Genomic DNA, 11,387 nt, shown 5'->3' with positions numbered 1-11,387 from the left:
AATAAATGTTTTGATATCTGAAGGGGGCGGACCCTCCCCCTTACCATAATTTTCAGAAACGCTAGATCTCGAAGATGGGTTGTGCGATTTAACCAAAATTTTGTGTGCTCTCATAAAGAACCCTAAAAATAAAAATTTGGCATCCAAATTTCGGATGGGGTACCTAGGGGGGCCGCCCCACCCTTAAACCTACCAAACATATATTTAGACCAATCAAAGGTATTTGCGAGAAGAATACAAATCTGATATGTGTGATCACGTTTCTGGGGGTCCACCCCCAAAACACCCCCTAAATTGGACTTATTTACTGACCATGGGAATATGGAGATTAAATAAAAGGTATTTTAATGTAGAATTGAATTAAAAGGTATTTTAATGTAGAATCTGATATCCAAATATGGGACCAAGAGTTTGGGGGGCCGCCTCTCCCCAAAAACATCCACCAAAGGGGACAAATTTATGACCATAGCCATTTGGGGCTCAAATGGAAGGTCTTTGGGAGTAAAGCACGAATCTGATATCAATATTTGGGAAAAGTGTGTAAGGGGACACCCCACGACAACACCCAAACAGTAAGTATTTTCTGACTATTGCAATATGAGGCTCAAATAAGAGGGTTTTTAGAGTGGAACACGAATCAAATATATATTTTCAAGGCCAACTCATTGAGTGGCCTCCTATCCTCCAAAACACCCCCCAAGCCGGTCATGTTTGCCGATTATGGAAATATGGGGTTCAAATTAAAGGTATGTGGTAGTAGACTACGTATCTAATATCAACATTAGGGACCAACTGTCTAGGGAACGTCTCACCACCATAACAACTCCCAAATAGGACGTATTTGCTCACCAAGACAATTGGGTCTTAAAGTGAGTGGAACTAAATATTTATAGATTTTAGAGCCAATACCCCAAACCGGACATATTTGCTGACTTTTGCAATAAGGAGTTTACATGAGATTAGAAAACGAATTTGATATCCAATTTTGAGGGCAATGGCAAGATGGGGTTCAAATAAATGATATATAGTTATATGAGAATAGAGCACGTTGCTGATATATTTTCCGGGCTTAGTTTTTGGGGGACCAACCCAATCCCTAAAACACCCCTAAATCGGGCATATTTACCGACCATGTCAATGTGGAACTTAAATGAAAGGTATTGGGGGGTAGAGCAAGAATTGATACCCAATTTCGGGACCAATTTTCTGGGGGTCTACCCCTTTCCCAAAGTACCCCAAAAACAGCAATTTTTTAGTGACCATCGCAATATGGGGCTTAAATGAAGGTATTTGGGAGTAGAATTTGATATCTAAATGTGGGGCCATGTATTTAGGGCATCGCCCCTTACCCAAAACACCCCCCAAATTTTTCGACCATGTCAAATGAAAAATATTTGAGATTAAAAATCGAATTTGATAACCTATTTTGGGCCATGTGTTTGGGGGACGCCTCATCCTGGAAATTCCCCTAAACCAATGGCAATATGGGGTTTAAATAAATGGAATTTAGAAGAAGAGCATGATGCTGATATTTTTTCAGGGCCAAGTATCTGGGGGACCACCTCTCCCCCGAAAACACCCCTAAATGAGATAAAACATGAGAATATCGGGCTGAAATAAAGTATTGTTTTAAATGGAGTACATCTTACATCCAAACTTAAATTCGTAGACCAATATAGATCATATGGGATTCAGATAAAGGTACAAGCGCTTGTTAGTCAAGCGATTTACTATTTTCGTAGCATGGTATTTCACTAAAAGCTCTTTAATTGTCGAAAATAAATATTCCAAAGAAACTTTTGTTCCTAATAAAGTAAAAGAAGGCGCAGCGGAGCGGGCCCGGGTTAGCTAGTCTTATATATAAAATTCAATTTGTGTTTGTTTATTTGTTCGTCGGTTTGTTTCTTTGTTCCGTATAAACTCAAAAACGGCTAAACTGATTACCTTGAAATTTTCACAGATTTTGTAGGTTGGTCTGGAAGGAAATATAGGCTAATTTTTTGATATGGGGAGGGGGAAGGAGCCTCCTCCTAACCCCAAAAGTACCACCCAAAAATGAAAGTGGACCGATCGGGACAATATGGGATTCAAATGAAAAGTATTCAAGAGTACAAATAGGTTTATTTGACGATCACGACAATATGGGACTCAAATGAAAGGTATTCGGGAGTAGATTACAAATATGGTCAGGAAATAGGAATAGGCTCTTAATTTATTGATAACGGAAGGTGGCCGGCCCTCCAGGGTGGAGGTAGACGTTACCCGACCCCCACAAAGACGCCCAAAATGGGCACATTAGCAAATCACGGATATATGGGAATCGGTTTGTTTGTTTCATATAGACTGAAAAACGGCAGAACCGATTTTCTCTAAATTTTCGCGTATTGTGTAGGTTGGTCTGGAAGGAAACATCTTATATATAACAAGTAAAAGCGTGCTAAGTTCGGCCGGGCCGAATCTTATATACCCTCCACCATGGATCGCATTTGTCGAGTTCTTTTCCCGGTATCTCTTCTTAGGCAGAAAAGGATATAAGAAAAGAGTTGCTCTGCTATTAAAACGATATCAAGGTATGGTCCGGTTCGGACCACAATTAAATTATATGTTGGAGACCTGTGTAAAATTTCAGCCAATTTGTATAAGAATTGGGCCCATTGGGGCTCACGAAGTAAAATAGAGAGAACGATTTATATGGGATCTGTATCGGGCTATAGACCGATTCAGACCATAATAAACACGTTTGTTGATGGTCATGAGAGGATCCATCGTACAAAATTTCAGGCATATCGGATAATAATTGCGACCTCTAGGGGTCAAGAAGTCAAGATCCCAGATAGGTTTATATGGCAGCTATATCAGGTTATGAACCGATTTGAACCTTATTTAACACAGTTGTTGAAAGTAAAAATAAAATACGTCATGCAAAATTTCAGCCAAATCAGATAAGAATTGCGCACTCTAGAGTCTCAAGAAGTCAAGACCCAAGATCGGTTTATATGGCAGCTATATCAGGTTATGGACCGATTTTAACCATATTTGGCACAGTTGTTGGATATAATAACAAAACACGTCGTGCTAAATTTCATTTCAATCGGATAAGAATTGCGCACTCTAGAGGCTCAAGAAGTCAAGACCCAAGATCGGTTTATATGGCAGCTATATCAGGTTATGGACCGATTTTAACCATATTTGGCACAGTTGTTGGATATCATAACAAAACACGTCGTGCAAATTGTCATTCCAATCGGGTAAGAATTGCGCACTCTAGAGGCTCAAGAAATCAAGACCCAAGATCGGTTTATATGGCAGCTATATCAGGTTATGGACCGATTTGAACCATACTTGGCACAGTTGTTGGATATAATAACAAAACACGTCGTGCTAAATTTCATTTCAATCGGATAAGAATTGCGCACTCTAGAGGCTCAAGAAGTCAAGACCCAAGATCGGTTTATATGGCAGCTATATCAGGTTATGGACCGATTTTAACCATATTTGGCACAGTTGTTGGATATCATAACAAAACACGTCGTGCAAATTGTCATTCCAATCGGGTAAGAATTGCGCACTATAGAGGCTCAAGAAATCAAGACCCAAGATCGGTTTATATGGCAGCTATATCAGGTTATGGACCGATTTGAACCATATTTGGCACAGTTGTTGGATATCGTAACAAAACACGTCGTGCAAAATGTCATTCCAATCGGGTAAGAATTGCGCACTCTAGAGGCTCAAGAAATCAAGACCCAAGATCGGTTTATATGGCAGCTATATCAGGTTATGGACCGATTTAAACCATACTTAGCACAGTTTTTGGATATCATAAGAAAACACGTCGTGCAAAATTTCATTCTAATCGGATAAGAATTGCGCACTCTAGAGGCTCAAGAATTCAAGACCCAAGATTGGTTTATATGGCAGCTATATCAAAACATGGACCGATATGCCCATTTACAATACCAACCGACCTACACTAATAAGAAGTATTTGTGCAAAATTTCAAGCGGCTAGCTTTACTCCTTCGGAAGTTAGCGTGCTTTCGACAGACAGACGGACGGACATGGCTAGATCGACATAAAATGTCACGACGATCTAGAATATATATACTTTATGGGGTCTCAGACGAATATTTCGAGTTGTTACAAACAGAATGACGAAATTAGTATACCCCCTATCTTATGGTGGAGGGTATAAAAATTATATTGAAGGGACTAACACAGTTCACTGTCCCAAATTTCGGCAACATCGGACAATAAATGCGCCTTTTATGGGCCCAAAACCTTAAATCGAGAAATCGGCCAGTTTGGCAGCTATATCCAAATCTGGACCATTCTGTGCCATATTGCAGAAGTATTTTGAGGGGCTTAACTTAATTCACTGTCCCAAATTTCGGCGACATCGGACAATAAAAGCGCCTTTTATTTGGCAGCTATATCCAAATCTAAACCGATCTGTGCCAAATTGAAGAAAGATGTCGAAGGGTCTTACACAACTGGCTGTCCCCAACTTTAATTTGATAATAAATGTGGCTTTTATGGGCCTAAGACCCTAAATCGGCAGATCGGTCTATATGGGGGCTTTATAAAGATATAATCCGATATAGCCCATTTTCGAACTTAACCTGCTTATGGACAAACAATTAAAAGCGTGCTAAGTTCGGCCGGGCCGAATCTTATATACCCTACACCATGGATTGCATTTGTTAAGTTCTTTTCCCGGCATCTCTTCTTAGGCAAAAAAAGGATGTAAGAAAAGATTTGCTCTGTTGTTAGAGATAATAAACACGTATGTTGATGGTCATGAGAGGATCCGCCGTACAAAATTTCAGGCAAATCGGATAATAATTGCGACCTCTAGAGACTCAAGAAGTCAAGATCCCAGATCGGTTTATATGGCAGCTATATCAGGTTATGAACCGATTTGAACCTTCTTCGACACAGTTGTTGAAAGTAAGAATAAAATACTTCATGAAAATTTTCAACCAAATCGGATAGGACAGCTATATCTAGAAGCTCAAGAAGCCAAGTCCCCGGATCTGTTTATATGACAGCTATATCAGGTTATGAACCGATTTGAACCACACTTGGCACAGTTGTTGGATATCATAACAAAACACGTCGTGCAAAAATGCATTCAAATCGGATAAGAATTGCGCTCTCTGGAGGCTGAAGAAGTCAAGACCCAAGATCGGTTTATATGACAGCTATATAAGGTTATAGACCGATTTGAACCATACTTGGCACAGTTATGGACCGATTTGAACCATACTTGGCACAGTTATTGGATATCATATCAAAACACGTCGTGCAAAATTTCATTCCAATCAGATAATAATTGCGCACTCTAAAGGCTTAATAATTCAAGACGCAAGATCGGTTTATATGGCAGCTATATCGAATATGGCCCATCGATCGATATGGCCCATTTACAATACCAACCGACCTACACTAATAAGAAGTATTTATGCAAAATTTCAAGCGGCTAGCTTTACTCCTTCGGAAGTTAGCGTGCTTTCGACAGACAGACGGACGGACGGACGGACAGACGGACGGACATGGCTAGATCGACATAAAATGTCACGACGATCTAGAATATATATACTTTATGGGGTCTCAGACGAATATTTCGAGTAGTTACAAACAGAATGACGAAATTAGTATACCCCCATCTTATGGTGGAGGGTATAAAATAGAACTTGTGGAAAATTTCAGCTCAATATCTCTATTTTTAAAGACTGTAGCGTGATTTCAACAGACAGACGGACGGACATGTCTAGATCGTCTTAGATTTTTACGCTGATTAAGAATATATGTACTTTATAGGGTCGGAAATGGATATTTCATTATGTTGCAAACGGAAAGACAAAATGATACCCCATACTTCGGTGGTAGGTATAAACAAGTAAAAGCGTGCTAAGTTCGGCCGGGCCGAATCTTATATACCCTCCACCATGGATCGCATTTGTCGAGTTCTTTTCCCGGCATCTCTTCTTAGGCAAAACAAGTAAAAGCGTGCTAAGTTCGGCGGGGCCGAATCTTATATACCCTCCACCATGGATCGCATTTGTCGAGTTCTTTTCCCGGCATCTCTTCTTAGGCAAAAAAGGATGTAAGAAAAGAGTTGCTCTGCTATTAAAACGATATCAAGATATGGTCCGGTTCGGACCACAATTAAATTTTATGTTGGAGACCTGTGTAAAATTTCAGCCAATTCGTATAAGAATTGGGCCCATTGGGGCTCACGAAGTAAAATAGAGAGAACGATTTATATGGGATCTGTATCGGGCTATAGACCGATTCAGACCATAATAAGCACGTTTGTTGATGGTCATGAGAAGATCCGTCGTACAAAATTTCAGGCATATCGGATAATAATTGCGACCTCAAGGGGTCAAGAAGTCAAGATCCCAGATCGGTTTATATGGCAGCTATATCAGGTTATGAACCGATTTGAACTTTATTTGACACAGTTGTTGAAAGTAAAAATAAAATACGTCATGCAAAATTTCAGCCAAATCGGATAAGAATTGCGCCCTCTAAAAGCTCAAGAAGTCAAATCTCCAGATCTGTTTATATGACAGCTATATCAGGTTATGGGCCGATTTGGACCATACTTGGCACAGTTGTTTGATATCATAACAAAACACGTCGTGCAAATTTTCATTCCATTCGGATAAGAATTGCGCACTCTAGAGGCCCAAGAAGTCAAGACCCAAGATTGGTTTATATGGCAGCTATATCAGGTTATGGACCGATTTCAACCATACTTGGCACAGTTGTTGGGTATCATAACAAAACACGTCGTGCGAAATTCCAATCGATTCGGATAAGAATTGCGCTCTCTAGAGGCTCAAGAAATCAAGACCCAGGATCGGTTTATATGGCAGCTATATCAGGTTATGAACCGATTTGAACCATACTTGGCACAGTTGTTGTATATCATAACAAAACACGTCGTGCAAATTTTCATTCCATTCGGATAAGAATTGCGCACTCTAGAGGCCCAAGAAGTCAAGACCCAAGATCGGTTTATATGGCAGCTATATCAGGTTATGAACCGATTTAAACCATACCTGGCACAGTTGTTGGATATTATAACAAAACACGTCGTGCAAAATTTCATTCCAATCGGATAAGAATTGCGCACTCTAGAGGCTCAAGAAGTCAAGACCCAAGATCGGTTTATATGACAGCTATATCAAAACATTTACCGATATGGCCCATTTACAATACCAACCGACCTACACTAGTAAGAAGTACTTGTGCAAAATTTCAAGCGGCTAGCTTTACTCCTTCGGAAGTTAGCGTGCTTTCGACAGACAGACGGACGGACGGACGGACAGACGGACGGACAGACGGACGGACAGACGGACGGACAGACGGACGGACATGGCTAGATCGACATAAAATGTCACGACGATCAAGAATATATGTACTTTATGGGGTCTCAGACGAATATTTCGAGTAGTTACAAACAGAATGACGAAATTAGTATACCCCCCATCTTATGGTGGAGGGTATAAAAAGAACAGAAATATTTAGAGATTTGCACGTTTTAGCAGTTGTAAACTTTTTTCTTTCTTTGCCCTCCAATAAAAATAATTGATGTGAAATTACCTAGCGACAACCGTGATTGCAATACATAAAAATCTGCCGACAAATATTATTTTAACACATTTCCTTACTTACGGTGGGTATTAAGTTCTTTTTATTGTAAAACAATTTTTTTTAAAGAAAATTAATAATTCTACAAGTAAAAGCGTGCTAAGTTTGCCGGGCCGGATCTTAGGAACCCACCACCAAATATTTATACAAAATAAATTTAGTTGTACGGCATAATTAAGAATTAATTCTACATACCAAGCTTCTGTCAAACCAGCAAAAAATAAAGCTTCAGGAACCGAACAAGGATGATCGAGAGACCGGTTTATATGGGAGCTATATATCTGGTTCTTGACCGAATGGGACTGTACTTGGCAGAGTTATTGGAAGTCATAACAGGACACTACATGCAAAATTTTGGGAGATCCAAATCTGAACCGATATGGCCCATTTTCAATCCCCATCGACCTACATAAATTTAAGTATTTGTGAAAATTTTCAAGCGGCTAGCTTTCGACCGCTATTATGATTTCGACAGACGGACGGACATGGCTCGATCGACTCAGGACCTCGAGACGATTAAGAATATATGTACTTTATGGGGTCTTAGACGAATATTTTGGGGTGTTACAAACGGAATGACTAGATTAGTATACCCCCATCCTATGGTGGTGGATATAAAAATAAATGTATGGCGATACATCAGGTGCTTTTTTATTTCAATGAAATTAAATCCATGACTCAAAGTGCGCTCCAGCGGGGAAGCACGGAACTCAGAAAGTACTTCGACAGCAGCAGTAAGTGAAGCATTTAAGGAGTAATCATCCACACTGCTAGTGCCCAGTGTCCTGAGGAAGAGCGGTTCCACAGCATTTTCACCTGCCTATGGATGCGTAGGGAAGCTCGTCATTATAATGTCTAACGAATCTTGCGAAGATGAACTCCTGGTGGAGTCAGAAGACGAGGCTAACACAACAGTGGTGGAAGTTCTGAATCCTGACTATGGTCCGGTTTCTACAGATAAATCTCCGCTTCAGCGGCAAAAAGGTCCTACTGATGGTTGAGGGGTTTGACGTGGCTCTTATCCAGCAATCATGGGTGTGTGGAGGAATGGCACGTGGACTAAAAATTCCGGGATTCAAAATTCTCAAAGGTACGGGGAATGGGAGACACAGAGCCTGTATTCTTGCAAAGGGTAGTCTAAATGTATTTCTTCTTCCGTCGCTAAGCACTGAAGATTTAGTAGTAGCCAGCCTTGAAATAAAATTAAATAAGTCTCATAACTGGCTGGTTTCCCTATGAAGCTGCTTCTGTGGGGAAGAAAAGCCTCATTGTAGGAAGTAATGGTATTGCACATCACTAGATATGGGGAGGTTCGGATGTCAACGAAAGTGATGATCTGATTATTGAATATATTATAAGTTGCAATATCTTATATTGTATATAAAAATCAATTTGTGTTTGTTTGTTTGTATGTTTGTGTGCTCCTTATAGACTCAGAAACGGCAGAACCGATTTTCTTGAAATTTTCACAGATGGTGCATAATGATCCCGCCGTGGTAAAAATAGGCTACTACCCTTCCCCTTACCCTAATTTTCAGAAACGCCACATCTCGGAGATGGGTGGTGCGATATAAACCAAATTTTGTGTGCTCTCATATTGTACCTTAAAAATAAAAATTTGGTATCCAAATTCGGATGGGGTTCATAGGGGGGCCACCCCACCTTAAAACCTACCAAACATATATTTACACCAATCACGACAATATGGTACTCAAATGAAAGGACTCAAAGGAGGACTTATTAACTGTCCATGGGATTATGGGGCTTAAATAAAAGGTATTGGAGTGTAGAATTTGAATCTGATATCCAAATATGGGACCAAGTGTTTGGGGGGCCGCCTTTCCCCAAAAACAGCCCCCAAAGGGAACAAATTTACGACCATAGCAATATGGGGCTCAAATGAAAGGTCTTTGGGAGTAAAGCACGAATCAGACATCATTATTCTGGAAAAGTGTCTATGGGGTCACCCCCACAACATCACCCAAATAGGAAGTAGTTGCTGACTATTGCAATATGAGACTCAAATAAGAAGGCTCTTACAGTAGAACATGAATCCGATATATATTTTCAAGGCCAACTCACTGAGTGGCCCCCCATCCCCCAAACACCCCCCAAGCCTGCCATATTTGCCGACTATAGAAATTTGGGGCTCAAAAATTAAGGGTATTTGGGAGTAAACCACGTATCTGATATCAAAATTAGGGACCAACTGTCCAGGGGACGTCCCACCACCATAACAACCCTCAAATAGGACGTATTTGCTCACCAAGACAATTTGGGGCTAAATATTCTAAAGAGAGTGGAGCTAAATATTCAATAAGGGGTTTAAATGAGATTAGAAAACGAATTTGATATCCAATTTTGAGGTCAATGGCAATATAGGGTTCAAATAAATGATGTATAGATATATGAGAATAGAGCACGTTGCTGATATATTTTCCGGGCTTAGTGTTTGGGGGACCACCCCAATCCCCAAAACACCCCTAAATCGGTCATATTTACCGACCATGTCAATATGGAGCTTAAATGAAAGGAATTGAGGGTAGAGCAAGAATTGATAGCCATTTTCGGGACCAATTTTCTGGGGGTCTACCCCTTTTCCAAGATACCCTACAAACTGCAATTTTTTACTAACCATCGCAATATGGTGCTCAAATAAAGGTATTTGGGAGTAGAATATGAATTTGATATCCAAATGTAGGACCATGTATTTAGGACATCATCCCTTCTCCAAAACACCCCCAAAGGGCACACATTTTTCGATCATGCCTATATGTGACTCAAGTGAAATGTATTTGAGATTAGAAAACGAATTTGATAACCTATTTTGGGGCCATAATTAATAAATGGTATTTGAAAGAAGAGCACGATGATGATATTTTTTCAGGGCCAAGTGTCTGGGGGACCACCTTACCCCCGAAAACACCCCTAAATCAGATTTTATGAGAATATCTGAAATAAAGTATTTAAAAAATGGAGTACACCTTACATCCAAACGTAAATTCGTAGACCAATAAAGATATGGTCAAGGATGGTATTTCACTAAAGGCTCTTTAATTGTCGAAAATAAATATTCCAAGGAAACTTTTGTTCCATATAAAGTAAAAGAAGGCGCAGCAGAGCGGGCCCGGGTCAGCTAGTTATGAATATTATATAAGGAGGCCACCGTAGCGCAGAGGTTAGCATGTCCGCCTACAACCCTGAACGACTGGATTCGAATCCTGGCGAGGCCATCAAAAAAAAATTTAACGGTGGTTTTCCATCCTAATGCTGGCAACATTTGCGAGGTACTGTTCGATGTAAAACTTCTCTACAAAGAGTGGTCGCACTGCGACACGCCGTTCGGACTCGGAAATAAAAAAACGAGGGGTCCCTTATCATTGATCTTAAACTTGAATCGGACTGCACTCATTGATATGTGAGAAGTTTGCCACTGTTCCTCAGTGAAATGTTCCTGGGCAAAATTTGCAATAAGTTGCAATCTGGCGATTTGTAATAAATGGGAACAGGAAGGAGGTACATTTGTATCGGAGGATATATGTGGAACAATATGCGCCTGGGAAGTGTTGGATGACCACAGCTTCTCTGATCATCGTTATATTAGTTTCAGCCTTGGAGAAAATACTTAAGTAGTGGTCCCTCGGCTAAATAGAAGAAAGGCGGATTGGATTAAATTTCGGCACAAATTCTGCACGTCTATCCCTTCTAGTTTAGAAAAGGAAG

This window comes from Stomoxys calcitrans, chromosome 1 (genome assembly GCF_963082655.1).
Source record: "Stomoxys calcitrans chromosome 1, idStoCalc2.1, whole genome shotgun sequence".
NCBI lineage: Eukaryota > Metazoa > Arthropoda > Insecta > Diptera > Muscidae > Stomoxys > Stomoxys calcitrans.
This window is presented reverse-complemented; position numbering follows the sequence as displayed.